Source organism: Sceloporus occidentalis, unplaced genomic scaffold (genome assembly GCF_023333645.1).
Source record: "Sceloporus occidentalis isolate IW3139 unplaced genomic scaffold, rSceOcc1.0.p SCAF_1, whole genome shotgun sequence".
In the NCBI taxonomy this organism is placed as follows: Eukaryota; Metazoa; Chordata; class Lepidosauria; order Squamata; family Phrynosomatidae; genus Sceloporus; species Sceloporus occidentalis.
In genome coordinates this window covers 271,129,338-271,145,347 of record NW_028316981.1, presented here as the reverse complement: position 1 = coordinate 271,145,347, position 16,010 = coordinate 271,129,338, and the positions used below count along the sequence as shown (strand labels likewise).

The window sequence follows — 16,010 nt, the reverse complement described above, 5'->3', positions numbered from 1 at the left end:
ATAACTAGTCATCTCCATGAGCCTTTGTCGGACTGAAAGCACATAATCTTTGTCTCCGATTATCACTGATGTTGCCTTACCAGTAACTGCATATGTAACACTACAGATTAGGGTAAAAGAAACTTTTCTATGAAGTCTATTATTAGTTCTAACTGGATTAGACTCACTGGATCAGAATTTACATAAATGTTAACTCACTTGTACAACAGTTAACTCACCATCCACCATCCAATTTCCTTCAGTTGGTTTACTCTCGTTCAGACTTTTAATAGGATTTGGGCCTTTGTCTCTCTTCTGATCCCTGTAAGTGATAATTAAAAGTGAGCTTCTTCAGACCCAATGCTGTAACTGTATAATTTAAAGTTTTTATGAATTTTGAGTGGCAAATTGTAATCTGGCATTAGGTGAACTTTTGTCATTTCCTCTCTTCCCACTTAAAACCTAATTAATTTTTTCAATTAAATTTAACACATACCTTTATAATAATTTTAAACTCTGCATTTCAAAGTGGTTCTCAGTGAGAAGCAATTCAATGACTCCCTCAATGTTGAATCTGGAAAAAAAACTTTTGAGGCTAGATTCACAGCAGTCCTATTAAGTCCTCACCAGATGCAAAAAGTGCTTGAAAATCCAAAATCTATTTTTGCAATATCTATAACAGGTCTTGTGGTTCTCTTTGGCATCATAGTCAAAAGCAGAGTTTTTTTAAAAAATGTAATTGCAGCCCCTGAGGACACCATCCTGTTTAAATCTGCTCCATTTTTCATGAAAAGGAAAAGCCCAATTGTTTCCTGAGCACAACTCCCTTAACTGGGCCCCATGTATAATAAGCATGGTAAAAAAATTGTTCTTTTGTTGATGTTATCATCCAGTCAACGTCAGCATATGACAACTATATGAATCATAAACTTCCAAGAACCCTGTTCATCGAGTGCTCTGCTCAGGTCTTGCAAACTTACTGCTGTGGCTTCCTTGATTGAATCAATCCACCTGCAATGTGGTATTCCTTTTTTTCCTACTGCCTTCCACTTTATCAAACATCATTGTCTTTTCAAGTGAGTCACGTCATCTCATGATATGTCAAAAATACAATAACTTTCATTTAATCTTGGCTTCTAATGAAAGTTCTCTATGATTTGCTCTAGAATCCATTCATCTTTTAAAAGGTTCATCATATCCCTAGATTTCTCCACCAGAACCACATTTCAAATGAGTTGATCCTATTCCAGTTAGTTTTCCTTACTGTCCAGTTTTCATACATAGAAATTGGAAATATTATAATATGGATGATTTTGACTTTGTTTTTACCTAGCTCTTTCATAGCCGGTCTTCCAAATCCTAGTTTTCTTTTGACTTCTTAACTATAGACTCCATTTTGTTCCATGACTGAACCAAGGCATAGAGAATCTTGTTCTCCACCTTCAACACTTTGCTTAAACCTCCCTCTCCTTCTGTCTCTTCATCATTCTCTCCTAATGACTTTGCTAATTATTTCATCTCTAAGATTTCCACTATTCGCTCTGAGATAGTCCTCCCCCGATTCTTCTTCTGCTCTTAATCTTCTATCGCCCTCGCCTAACAAATTTTCTGTGTTTCCTCCTGCCTCTTTGGATGAACTCTCTACACTTCTGAACTCTTCCAAACCTGCAACCTGTTCGCTTGATCGAATTTCTACTCGTCTTCTAATCTCTATAGCTCCCTCCTTTCTGCCCTCGCTTCTCCATATCTTCAATCTCTCTCTCTACAGATTCCTTCCCTTCGGACTTCAAACATTCTCTCATTTCCACAATTCTGAAAAAAACCTTCTCTTGACCCCTCCTCTTTGTCTAGCTATCGTCCGATTTCTCTTCTCCCCTTTCTTTCTAAGGTTTTGGAATGGGTTGTTTATTCACGCTGTCTTGAGTTTCTTGAAGCCAACTCCATCCTCGATCCCTTTCAGTCTGGTTTCCGCCCAAGGCATTCTACTGAAACAGCTCTCACTAAGATTTCGAATGACCTTTTACAGGCCAAGGCTAATGGCCTTTACTCTGTTCTCATCCTTCTTGATTTGTCTGCAGCCTTTGACACCGTTGATCACTGTCTCCTAGTTGACATACTCTCTGACCTTGCGTTCTCAGACTCTGTTCTCGACTGGTTTAGATCTTACTTGTCTGGCAGATCTTTTGCAGTAGTTGCAGAGGGCCAGACTTCTTCTCTTGTTCCCTTATCTGTTGGAGATCCCCAGGGCTCTGTTCTGGATCCCCTTCTGTTTTCTCTCTACACACTGTCCTTAGGAAAACTCATTAGCTCTTTTGACTTTTCCTACCATCTGTATGCCAATGACACCCAGCTGTATCTTTCTGCCCCTGACCTTTCTCCAAGGCTTGAACAGCAAGTTTCGTCTTGCCTCACAGCTGTCTCGCAGTGGATGCGCCATCAGCGTTTGAAGCTCAACATGTCCAAGACGGAGCTCCTTGTCTTTCCTCCTAAGCCCACCCTTCAACTCTCCTTTTCTGTCTCTGTGGACAACATTTCTATTCAACCAGTCCAGCAAGCCCGCAGTCTTGGTTTTATCTTTGACTCTTCTCTGTCGTGTATCCCTCAGATCCAGACCATAGCCAAGGCTTGTAGATTCTTTTTGTACAATATTGCCAAAATCCGACCATATCTCTCCGACTCTACTGCCAAGATCCTGGTCCATGCCCTAGTGGTCTCACAACTTGATTACTGTAACGTCTTCCTGGCTGGGCTTCCTCTTTCTCACCTCTGTCCTTTAAGCTCTGTTCAGCATTCAGCTGCACGCATTATCACTTCCACCCACCGCTCTGACCACATCTCTCCTGTGTTGACATCCCTTCACTGGCTCCCCCTCCCTTTCCGCATTCAGTATAAGCTCCTGCTGTCGACATTTAAAGCCCTCCGTGGACTGGCCCCTCCTTACTTATCAGACCTTTTTTCTCCTCACCTTCCCACCAGGGCCCTCCGTTCTGGTAGTCAAGGTCTGCTGTCTCAGCCCAGGATTTCCTCTGCCCCATCCCAGATTCGCCCCTTTTCAATCATTTTTGATTCTCATCACTTGCTGCCCCTCACTCCTGGAACCTTCTTCCCCCACAAGCAAGAGCCATCACTTCTTTAACCAGCTTCAAAACGGAGTTGAAAACCATCCTGTTCAGAGAAGCCTTCCCAGGCATTGCATAATTGTCACTTACTATTTGATGTTCTTTTGATGCCTGTTTATCAAACCATTTCCTGTATTGCTATGTACTGTATATGCATTATCCTACTTGAGAGTATGTATTTTCCCTGGAAAATGATTAACCATCCATTATGAAGCCAAGCCCTCCCTCCAGTCCATCTGCCTTGGTCCAGGCCTTGGAGGTAGAGAGGAACTGCTGGACCTCTTACCCTTTCCCTCCACCACTCCCTTCTCCTTTTGTGTCATGTCTTTTTAGATTGTAAGCCCAAGGGCAGGGAACTGTCTAACTAAAAAGATTGCATGTACTGCACTGTGTAAATTTACAGCGCTTCATAAATAAAGGTTAATAACAATAATAATAATTTAACTATTTCAGTGTTTTCATTAAAAAATGAAGTTATAAAGTTGAAAGTTATATAGATTATCTGTGGTCATTATTTTTTTAAAAAATTAGCAGAAACTCTTCTTTTGCACCATCTTCCTTAACTTTCATCAATAATCATTCCATGTTATTCTCCAAGCAATGTGATGTCATCTGCATATATATTCCTTTCCCCGTTTTTTTCCACCTCCTTCCTCTGGTTCTGCTTTCCTTATGATATGTTTTGCATATAAATTAAACAAATAGGGTTGTAAAATGCAGCTGTGTTTGACTACCTTGCTGATGAGAAAGCATACATTTTGTTTCTCTATGCTATCTCTGTTGGTGCATGTAGAATCAGGATTAAGCATGCAGAAAACATGCACATGGAACAGGAATGCCACTGGAAGGTCTCTGCTGTGTAGCTCTGTGTAGGCTGCAAAGGAAAATCCTCCCACACAGAAGCTGCCGGTGAGATAAGGAACTGCTGAACTGCCAAGTTCTCACAAAGAGGACTTTAATCTTTGGTTCCAATATTTACAAATAAACTATCAAAGTGATTCGCCAGACTCCTATATACAAAGACCACCACACTGAGCATTCAGCTCACTCTCTTATATACACATCCCCTCTGACTCTGCAGAATTGAAGCCTCCTGATTTCACCTCTTGCCCCTCTGTTATCAGCTTCCTGTGATTCAAGACTTTCCAAATGTTGAATCATCATATCTGTTACCTGAACTCAGGTTACTTTGTCACCTTTGTCCTAGTTCCAGGCTATAGCCACATTTCTGACATTTTCTGTCCAGAGGGCTCTGTACTCTGAGAATCTCTTGACGGCAGCCTCTTGTCCAAAGTACATGTTGTGTGGCACCCTTGTTTCTTTTTGAGAGAGCCATAATTTCTTGTGATCTACACAATCAAATGCTTTGCTATCATCTGTAAAGACAGATTGGTTTTCGTCTGAAATTATTTGGTGTCCTACAATACCCAATATATGTTTGCAATATGATCTAGTACCTCTTCCTTTTCTGAACACAGCTTGTACAGCTGGCTTTTTTTGCTTCATACTGTATATGGTAAAACTATTTTACCATATATGGAGCAAAATCTCGAGGCTCACTTTATTTGCATGGGAGATTACTGTAGTCCTAGAATCATAGAATCGTAGAGTTGGAAGAGACCACTAGGGCCATCCAGTCCAACCCCCTGCCATGCAGGAAATCCAAATCAAAGCATCCCTGACAGATGGCCATCCAGCCTCTGTTTAAAGACCTCCAAGGAAGGAGACTCTATCACCTTCCAAGGAAGTGCATTCCACTGTCGAACAGCCCTTACTGTCAGGAAGTTCCTCCTAATGTTCAGGTGGAATCTCTTTTCCTGTAGCTTGCATCCATTGTTCCGGGTCCTGTTCTCTGGAGCAGCAGAAAACAAGCTTGCTCCCTCCTCAATATGACATCCTTTCAAATATTTAAACAGGGCTATCATATCACCTCTTAACCTTCTTTTCTCCAGGCTAAACATCCCCAGCTCCCTAAGTCGTTCCTCATAGGGCATGGTTTCCAGACCCTTTACCATTTTTGTCGCCCTCCTTTGGACACGCTCCAGTTTCTCAATGTCCTTTCTGAATTGTGGCGCCCAGAACTGGACACAATATTCTAGGTGGGGCCTGACCAAAGCAGAATACAGTGGCACTATTACTTCTCTTGATCTAGACACTATACTTCTATTGATGCAGCCTAAAATAGCATTGGCCTTTTTAGCTGCACCATCACACTGTTGACTCATGTTCAACTTGTGGTCTACTTGGACTCCTAGATCCCTTTCACATGTAGTTTCATTCAGCCAGGTGTCACCCATCCTATATCTGTGCATTTTATTTTTCCGCCCTAAGTGCAATACCTTGCATTTCTCTGTGTTGAATTTCATTTTGTTAGCTTTGGCCCAGCTTTCTAGTCTATTCAGGTCATTTTGAATCTTGATCCTGTCCTCTGGGGTCCTAAATTTACAGCAGTCCTTAATGTCCCCTTTCTTGGGGGACTGAAATGTATATCGAGTGTTTCCAGTCTGTGGCCCATTGTTTTGTTTTCTATATTTGTTAGAATGTGAATGGATTCCATATCTACAGCTTGAAACAGTTCTAACAGCATATTATCTCTTCCTGCTGATTTATAGCTCTTAAATGCTTTGAGAGCCTTTTCCACTTCACTTTCTATGGTCCTTAGTTCATTTGATAACATAACCTGGGAAAGATACGAAGCCCTCTTTAGGTCCGAGTTAGCCTACTGACAGTTTTCCTCTAATGGTTGTGCAGAAGAGGGAATTTCAGCAGGTGGAGCTTGCATGACAAGCAACAAGTGCAGAAATTATCTCTACTACCTACCTGCTAAAGGTAAAGGAGCCAAGACCTATAATTCAACTGAAAATATTAGATCACAGTACTGACAGGGAAAATGAAATACAGTGATACCTCAGTTAATAAAACCTCTGATGGTAAATGTCCCTTTTAAAAGGGGGCTAAACAGACTGGCCAAAAGGGCCAGCATCGGAGTGGAGTGGGGGATGTGGTGCCCACATGATGCATGTTCTGACTCCACCTGCAAGCCACCGTCATGCTCAATGTCTGACCACATGGTGAGCAGTGTTACGGTTCTCCTTTGGCACAGCATTCAGATGACGCATGCCAAAACAAGCACTGGAAAGTGCTACTGCAGTGGCAAAAGCACTCTTTTTCCCTCTCCAAAAGGAGTGGCATTTTGCTGCTTCTTTTAGGGCCGGCAAAGCACTGGATCAGGCCTGTGGCTTGCAGTTGCTGCAGGCCCAATCTGGTACTGGAAGGGGAAGCATCAAGCTGCCACTTCGGGGCCATCTGTTTTGCCCCCAAAGTCTTTTTAGGCTCACCCAGGTGTTTTGTTTTTTTCCCCTCCTGGTCAATTGACTAGCTGAGAGGTTTTGCAGTAGCATTAGCAGTAAGAAAATTGCAAAGAAGGGCTGGAGAAAGGCAGGTTTTTAATGTTAGGTTTCAGTAGCATGTCTGTAGTAAACAAAGCAATAAAACATGAGCTGGAAAAGACTAGCATTCTTACTGCAGCCATATGTGCTGCTTACAACAAGCAAGGTAAGGAGCACCTCCCTCCAGAATGCCCTTACTAATCACGTGTGGAAAAACAATGGCAAGAAAGAGGAAAACTTCAAAATGCTTTTATTTACTTAAGCAACCTGACCTGGTTGTTTTGTTTAATATGTGCATATTGTCAGCTCTGAATAAAAGGTTTGTTGAAATATGCTGAGTTGCTATTCCTTTTATTGGTGCAGGGACCTATCCCTATTCTTTCCATGTTATTTCTGCCTCTGGTACCAGATTTTTTGTTAAAGAAGTGGTGCCCAGAAACACATCTACTTTAGTTAGCTAAAATATACATGCACCATGATGAAGCATTTCCTTCAACAATGACAAAGATGAAGAAATTCCTTCTTGAGACAATGGTAAATTGACAGAGTAGGGTGGGGAAGAAACTTTTCACAAGTCCAGCATAAAATTCTGTTTGGGTGGTAGAATTATGGACATTCTGCCTCTTGATTTGTGTCAAGCATACTGTGTCTCACAAAATCACACTTTCTGAAGAAACATTCACTAGTGACTTCAATAAATTACATAAGGATGGCTGAAAGGCTTTCAGAATTCTCTGCTCCTGAATTATTTTGATTACTGTGACTTTACACTTCAAAGAAGATCAAACTGTTGATTTTTAAGCTGAGTGAAAAGGATTTAATAACTCTTAACACATTTTAAGCCAACGTGCCTGTTGCACTCTTATTCAGCGTAGTCTCACATCACTCTCTATAGCAGGTGTTGGTAGAAAGGGATGCACGTTGACAGTGAAACTAGTGTTAACTGCTTTAAAATGAATTCACATAGTTAGCACCATAACACCAAAATTTCTCAGCCTGCTTATGAGTGTGTGGAAGGATTAGTAGGAGATAATACTATGCACAAAGATTTTAATTGAACTGGCATATACTGGCCTTCCTTTCTTCATTGTCCCCACATCTTTCATAATCCCTTGTACACTAGAGATACAGCAATTACTATTGTATCCCTGGGTATTCGTTACCTAACCATACAAATGAGAAATACAATAGCATGGACCATCCTAGATTTAGTATCCAATGATATATCTTGCTTAGTTCCTTCACAAATGCCCTTCCAAGTCCATGTCTTCTAATTTCTTTACTGCAGTTCCCATTCTGATTAATGACTGAGCCAAGGTATGGAAATTCATGTCTACACCGTCTATTTCTGAAAAATTTTAGTGTGCTCCATTATCTAATGTATATTTGCAGTTTGATCCCTAGTGCTCTTCCTTTCCTGAACCCAGCTTTTACATCTGGTATTTCTCTCTCCATATACAGTGGTACCTCGGGATACGAAATACCCAGGTTACGAAATTTTCAGGATACGAAAAAAAATAATTTAAAAAAAATTTTCCGGGTTAAGAAAGTTTTTTCGGGTTACGAAAAAACTTTTGGTGCTTTTCGGCGCGATTTCACACGGAATCGCGGCTTTTCCCCATTAGCGCCTATGGGGATTCGGCTTGCGAAAGCCTTTCGGGTTACGAAATTGACAGCGGAACGAATTAATTTCGTAACCCGAGGCACCACTGTATAGTAAAAGTCTTTGTTGCAGAATTTTGAGCACAATTTTGCTTGCATGGGAGATTAATGCAATGATCCTGTGGTTACTGAAATCTCTGGTATCCCCTTTCTTGGAGATTGGAATGTATCCTAAGTGTTTCCATTGTTTTATTTTCCATATTTGCTAACAGATTTTAGTAAGAATTTAAGTGAATTCTGTCTTTGTTGCTTGAAACAGCTCTACTGGTGTGATATTTGTTCCTGGTGATATATTTCTCCTAAGTGCTTTCAGTGCAGCTTGCACTTCACTTTCCAAAATTTTAGGTTTATCTTCAAATACTTCTCCCTTGAATCCTTTCATCTCTTAAATATAGTTCTTCAGCGTATTGTTTCCATTGGCTTTTTCTTTCTTCTTGTTCATGAAGTGTGTTCCCCAGATGGTCTTAGAGAGCATCCTTCTACCTTCTACCTTCCCTAGCATTATCTCTTTTCTAGTGAGTTGTGCCTTCTCATGATGTGACCAAGATATGACAGTTTTAGTTTAATCATCTTAGCTGCCAGGGAGATGTCAGTCTTGATCTGTTCAAGGACCCATTTGTTTATCTTTTTAGCTGTCCGTGATTCTCAGCACTCTTCTACAGCACCACATCTCAAATGAGTTGATTTTCTTTTTATCCACTTTCATCATTGTTCAGATCTCACATCTGTACGTGGTGAAGGGGAATACAATGGATTGAATAATTCTAACCTTAGTACTCAGCTGAATATTTTTACACTTTAGGATCTTGTCTAGTTCTTTTATCATTGCCTTTACCATTCCTAGTCTCATTTCCTGGCTGCTGTCTCCTTTCTGAACAATGTTTGATCTCAGGTATGGGAAATCTTCAGTGATTTTGATGTTTGCACTACAGTCCACCAAATCCTACTGCTACCATGGTCACTGGTCATGCTGGCTAGCAAATTCTGGTAAATTGTAGTCCAAAAGTATATTTTCAAAGCTCAGACCAACCCACTTCCTCCCATACAAATGTAAAATTGACCAGAGAGGTAGTAAGGTTTTAAAAAGAAGAAAATGGAGCAGATCAATTTGCTAAGGAATGCAAGTCACTGTGACATTTAAAGGATAAGCCTCTGTAATGCAGCTGTTAAAAAGAGGACAGAGAAAGGAAACAATTTGTGTTTCTTACTCATGCAGGTTTGTTTAACAGTCTGAGTGAAAGAATATAATGGTATCACTTAGAACTTTGAGGATGGATTATCCATATCTGGATACCCTAAGCAGTTTAGCCCCAAATATCCTCCATAATACTTTGTAGTACAGACAGAAAGAAGCAATTTGCAACATTTTAGAGGTGCTTTTAACACTGGAAATAGACTTAATAAAGCATTGTAATGTCTCAGAGAAGTCCTTTTATATTCCTTCTCCAAAGACCTATGAACAAACATAATAGTGCCAGGATAAGAGGCCAGGTTTGTCTTATGGATCAGTAACTGGTTAAAAACAGTTTTTTATAGCAGAGGGATGTAAAACTGTGGAGTCCTCTAAGGATGTGTATATCAACTTGTTCATAAATTAATTCATATATTTAGAATTAGGAATGAGTACTGAGGAGACCAATTTTGCAGATTAATTAGGATTATTAGAAAAATTTGTAAAAAAAAAAAAAGACTGATTGTTTAGGATAATCAGATCCTTTCAGACTGGGGAGTTGGCATAAAATGGCAAATGTGGTAAGCAAGCTAAACAATTTAGTGACATACAGTGCCTTACAGAAGTATTCACTGCTCTTTGACTCTTCCACATTTTGTCGTGTTATATTCTGGAATCAGAATGCATTTAATTGGCATGGTTACAACTAGCACTTGTAGGTAGCAGAAGTATTCAAACCTTTCAGTCAATAATTGGTAGAAGCATCTTTGGCAGCAATTACAACTGTGAGTCTCCTTGGTAAGTCTTTATCACTTTTATGTACCTTGATCTTGCAGTCTTTACTCATTCATCTTGGCAGCTTGGATGCAGACTGTTGGTGAATAGCTACTTTCACATCTTACAACAGATACTCAATTGGACTGAGGTCTGGGCTTTGAATGTGCCTTTCCAGTAAATCCAGGTACTTGTTTTTAAATTCCTCCATTTCTACTGTGATTATAGACTCATTCTCATTGTCCTAGAATCATAGAATCATAGAGTTGGAAGAGGCCACAAGGGCCATTCAGTGCAACCCCCTGCCATACAAGAAATCTAAATCAAAGCATACCTGACAAATGGCCATCCAGCCTCTGTTTAAAGACCTCTAAGGAAGGAGACTCCACCACTCTCCCAGGGAGTGTGTTCCACTGTCAAACAGCTCTTATTTCAGAAAGTTCCTCCTAATGTTGAGGTAGAATCTCTTTTCCTGTAGCTTTCATCCATTGTTCTGGGTCCTGTTCTCTGGAGCAGCAGAAAACAAGCTTGCTCCCTCCTCAATGTGACATCCCTTCAAATATTTAAACAGGGCTATTACATCACCTCATAAACTTCTCTTCTCCAGACTAAACATCCCCAGCTCCCTAGTTAGTTCCTCATAAGGCATGGTTTCCAGACCCTTCACCATTTTAGTTGCCTTCCTTTGGACACGCTCCAGTTTTTCTATGTCCTTTTTGAATTGTGGTGCCAGAACTGGACACAGTATTCCATGTGAGGCCTGATCAAACTAGAATTCACAGAATCTCTGTTTAATGATCTACTCTAGAATCATTCCTGGTATTGATGTCAGACTAAATGAACAATAATTGTTGGGTCCTCTTTTTTCCCCTTTTTGAAGATGGGGACAACATTTGCCCTTCTCCAGTCTGCTGGGAGGGCATTCTCAAAGATTATTGCCAATAGCTCCGATATTACATTTGCCAGTTCTTTTAATACCCTTAGATGTAATTCATCTGGTCCTGGAGACATAGGCCCTGTGTAGACCAGCCTTAAAAGTCAGCTTGGGGGAAGAGTTGGGGTGTAGTACTCACATAATTCACACCCCAGCTCCATCCACAGGGTGGTGTGATGCTGCGCACCACTCCACATAGCATGTGGTGTCACGGCGCTCCTCTGCCACTGCGTCTGCATGAATCTTCCTTTTGCTGTGGTCATACTCCCAAAAGCCCCCCTTTTTGGTTCTTAAGTCTGAGTTCATTCTGCTCTTTATGGAATGCTGCTACCATGTATGGGGATGGTTAACCTCTATCCCAGTCTCAGGTCCCTTGCAAATTGAAACATGTTGTCATATACAACTGGCTTGTATTTATCTTGTTCTTAGTCCATGTCAGTTCTCTAGTAGCTGCCAAGGAAAAGTGTTGCAACAAAATAACGCTGTCAGTACCATGTATGGGGATGTTTTCAGGACATTGGGAACAATGTCCTTTTCTCAGGATATTGAGCCCTGTTGGCTTTGCCCAACATATGACTGTACAGCAAGACAAGTAAGTGCAGTTTTGATTTCATCAGAACAGATTTTTTCTAAGACAATCTTTTTAATACATTTCCTGTATCTCCTATCTACCTTTTTGAAAGTAACCAATGGAGAAAAATCTTCAGGATCAGGTTTCCCTTGGTGGTAAGTAGCCCAGGATCAAGGCTTCAGTTTTGGTTAGTAGCCATAGAATCAAAGGTAACTAGCCACAATGCTAGCAAGTAGCCGTTAGATGTTGAAAACATTGCTTGATCTGTTTCGGCTGTCTTTCAGCAACTCATACACTTGTTCAAGTAATCCAAAACATTTACCTTCCCACCTTCCATTCTGCCAGGTGGGCTCCATGCCAAGTAGCCTCAGTTGGAACAGCTTCATTTTGCCCTGGGTTAGGCAGGCTGGTCCTTCTTGACAGGACAAACTGAGAGGGAGCTGCCTTTGGGGAGTGCTATCAGTATAGCTCTTTTGCCTTTTAAGCAGCTTCCCACTTCAGTGCTCCCTAAATCATCCCTCCCTACCCTATTCCATTAATCCCACATCTCTTGTCCTCCTCCTCTCTGCTTAGTGTTCAGCCTTTCGAAATGCTGACCCCCAATTCAGCCCCATCCAATCTTGAACACACCCTGACTATATCCTAGCGCAAATGTTAGCCATTAACACAATGCTTACTTGTGTTCCTAGCAGCAGACATTGCTGCAGCTGCTGGCTTTGCTAGACAAGCTGTGGCAACAAAACAGTGCTCAGTCTCAGTCATGATACATTCCTTTGGGGCACTTCCTTCAGTACATACTGCTCACTCACAGATAGGCATTTCTGTGGCTACAAAACAACATTTAAAAAGTCATGATGGTTTGGACCAAAGACCTAGTCAACACTCTATTAAAATAGTAACCAACCAGTTGTCTATAGGAATCCCATAAGCAGGACAGAAGTACAATGACACCCCAACTTATATAAGAATACTACTTGTGTTCCATATCAAATAATATACAGAGACCCCCTGCCTCTGCTACATGAGGAAATACATATCTGTGTAGTAGTTAGTAATAGCCCAAGGATACAGTGAGGATGACAGATAGGAATATTAACTCTCTAGTTACCAATTTTCTACCAGTAAAGCTGAGCTTGTAGAAACATAATTTTAGGCATCCAAAGAAAAAGATATGGTGGAAATCAACAAAACCTCAATCCTAACACTTCACAAATGTACTGATACTTTGTACATGTTCAAAAATGCCTTTTGATGCACATACACTTTGTATGCTGCATGGTAAATGTACAACTTTGTGTAAAAATTCATTCTTAACTTTGATACTTGTGCTGACATCATACAGAGGAAAACGAATATCATAGGAAAACAAATTTAGTAGTCTTGGTAACACATTTCAACAAATTTCATGTGGACAGTTTCTTACAATGATGCAGAAAAATCATGAAACATTGGACTTTATCAACAGTTCAGATCATTGTAGTGGGATCTTTTGCACTATATACACTTACTTCTCAGTCACTATTATTTTGTTTATGCAGTTATTTTTCATGTGGACAATATTGTAATTTTTACATTGGTGTGGTCTTAAAGAAGCTTCATAACATATTTTTCTAATTAAAATGTATTAATTTTAGGCTATTTAAAAAATGAAAACAGAAACTTCTTTTGTGGTAATTGATGTTCCACACTTCTACCTACCACCACCTTTTTGACTCTTCGCCCCTTGCACTGAAAACTCTTTCATTACACCCCTGTGATAGCCCCATTCTCCATCAATTTGTATAACTCCTCCTTCACAGAAAAATTCTAAAAGGTTAATGACCCAGGACTTTACAAGAAGATACATTCATCCTTTATATGACCCTGTATATGCTTGACAGTTTTATAGCAAAAAGCAATTTCCACCTTTTATGTAGTTGCTGGACAAATTCTGGATTAAAATCTAGAGAGGAATGTGGCACAATCTATCTTGACGCTTACGTTCTTAAATGAAAGCAACAGTCCTTTCCCTTCAAAGGCATAACAAAAACCACTTTGTAGTTTGACAGAGGGAAATTATGACTATAACAACAAATAAATATATTAACATGATACTTCTGTGATGAAGCATGTACATTCCTGATTGTAGAAGAAAACAACATTGCTAAGTATCTCCTACTGAGTTCACAAAACATACTACATACCTGCAGGACTATATTTTCTGGCCATCAACACCTCAGTTTCATGTCATTTCTTACAGTGAGTGTTTTCTCTTCTCTAATGGAAACAGAAACAAAATGGATACTTCTGGAATCGTGCAGGACCATCCCCATAAAAATAAATAATAAAAATAACATCCTCCTAGACTGATCTAGAATCTACCTTTTTGTTTCTTTTGACAAGGTAGGATTGCAGTTTGTGGATATCTTGATACTAATGTGACTTCTCTTTATGAATGCCTGGAGAAGGTAATGGACTGGATGAGGAAAAACAAACTGAAGATGAATCCCAACAAAACAAAGGTGCTTACTGTCAAAGGTCCTAGCCTGGGTTTGGAGGTGTGTCTATCAGTTCTGGATGGGTTACACTTCCCCTGAAACACTGTGTTTGTAGCGTGTGTGTGTGTGTGTACTTTTAGAGCCCTTGCTCCAAATGACAAGTCAGATAGATGCGACGGCCAGGAGTGCCTACAACCAGCTTCAGTTGTTATGCCAGCTGTGCCCCTATCTAGAGCTGGAGGACCTAAAGATGGCAATACACACACTAAAATCAAGACTGGACTTTTCAATGTGCTGTCCATTGGGCTATGTCTGTTACAAGTTAGTTATTTCAAAACACGGGAGCCAGATTGATTACTGGGACATCCAGGTGTGGTCATATTACACCAATATTAAAACCACTTCACTGGCTGCCAATTAGTTTCTTGGCAAGATACAAAGTGTTGGTTATTACCTTTAAAGCCCAACATGGCTTGGGTCCAGGTTACCTACAGGATCACCTCCTCCCATATAATCTGCCCCATACATTCAGGTCCTCTGGCAGATATTTACTCCAGTCAGCCAGAGCTAGGTTGACAATTGTCAGCCAGAGGACTTTTTCTTAAGCCACCCCTAGATTATGGAATGACCTGCCAGAAGAGATCAAACAGCTGAATACACTATCCAAATTTAAAAGAGCATTAAAGATCAGTCTCTTTCAGCAGGTTCATCCAGATGATTGTTTTTATATGTATATATCTAATTTGTCCTTTTAAATTGATATGTGTTTTAACTGATATCTTTTAACTGATGCTGTTTGTCTCTTAATTATTATTGTTCCCCATCTTGATTCAATGAGAGAGGTGGGTAAAAAAAATTGTTGTTGTTGCTGTCTCTGGGGAGAGGCTTAAAGGCTCAGGAGAGAAACAAGAAAGGGTCATATAATACCTGTTAATCAGAAAAACCATTACATGGGTTCAAAGCCTCTTTGAGACAAAGAAGTGTTTTACAACATACCCTTAAGCATACCTTTAGAAAACCTTCTCTAAATTGGACTGTACAGATAAAGTAGTGTCAGAGAGACATTTTCACAACTTTCACTACTTCAGAATGGGCATTCCACTGAGGTTTAACCATGTTCAGTCAAATTTACCAAGAATTCGCCTCTACCTTATTATCTTACACATCTTATGAGTCTTGTAGTTATCCTACATATTGCCTCTAACTCTCTCTTAAACCAGGAGAAAATAAAGGTCTAGCAAGTGGAGGAAAAAGTTTAGAAGCCATTATGTTAACCACCCAAATCAATTTCCTGTTCCAGTGTTAATAGAATTTCAATAGATCAGTTGTCCTGATTAGGGATGTCATGATCATTCGTTGCACTAAACATATTCACTAAACATACACATTTTTGATTTCTCGGTCCCTTAACATTTTTGTGTTTGAGCTGACAAATTAGCCATACGATTGCCCAGGTGTGAGAATTTTCAAATGGCTAATTTGCAAATGAAGTAAATGGGTAGGAACTTCCATTTGAAATTCGATGTTCTGGAAGTTTTATATTTTTATTGCTTTATTGCTTCACAGCAGTTAAACAGCAAGGGTGCAATAAAGTCTGCATCTTCACACTGAAAGTCTAGCAAGCTACATAGGAAGCTGTTCTTGCCAATGAGATGTTGGAATTGTGTGTTTTTGTTGTTTTTCCAAATACCGGATTCAAATTTGTCAAACAGAAAACAGAAAATATCACATAGGGGAGGGGGGAAGTTAGATTGGTAACTAACAATCTGGGATCAGTCTGCACTACAGCTACTATAGCTGAGAGGGAGGTTATGGGAGCTGTAATCCAAAACTTTTCCAATTCTCTTTCTGTCTTTCCCCTCCCCCTCTTCCTTCAGTGCATACTATAATTCACTGAACTCCATGGAGGATACAAACACGAGGCACATTAATAC

General features: G+C 40.1%; 1 long non-coding RNA gene across 1 annotated transcript; it reads right to left on the bottom strand.

The window, feature by feature from the left end:
- Positions 1-221: 221 nt before the first annotated feature.
- LOC149323868 (uncharacterized) lies at positions 222-14,165 on the bottom strand. Its single transcript, XR_016280257.1, has 3 exons — positions 13,961-14,165; positions 13,783-13,855; positions 222-301 (listed from the first exon to the last, which is right to left on the bottom strand). It is a non-coding gene; the product is annotated as an uncharacterized LOC149323868 (long non-coding RNA).
- Positions 14,166-16,010: the final 1,845 nt, after the last annotated feature.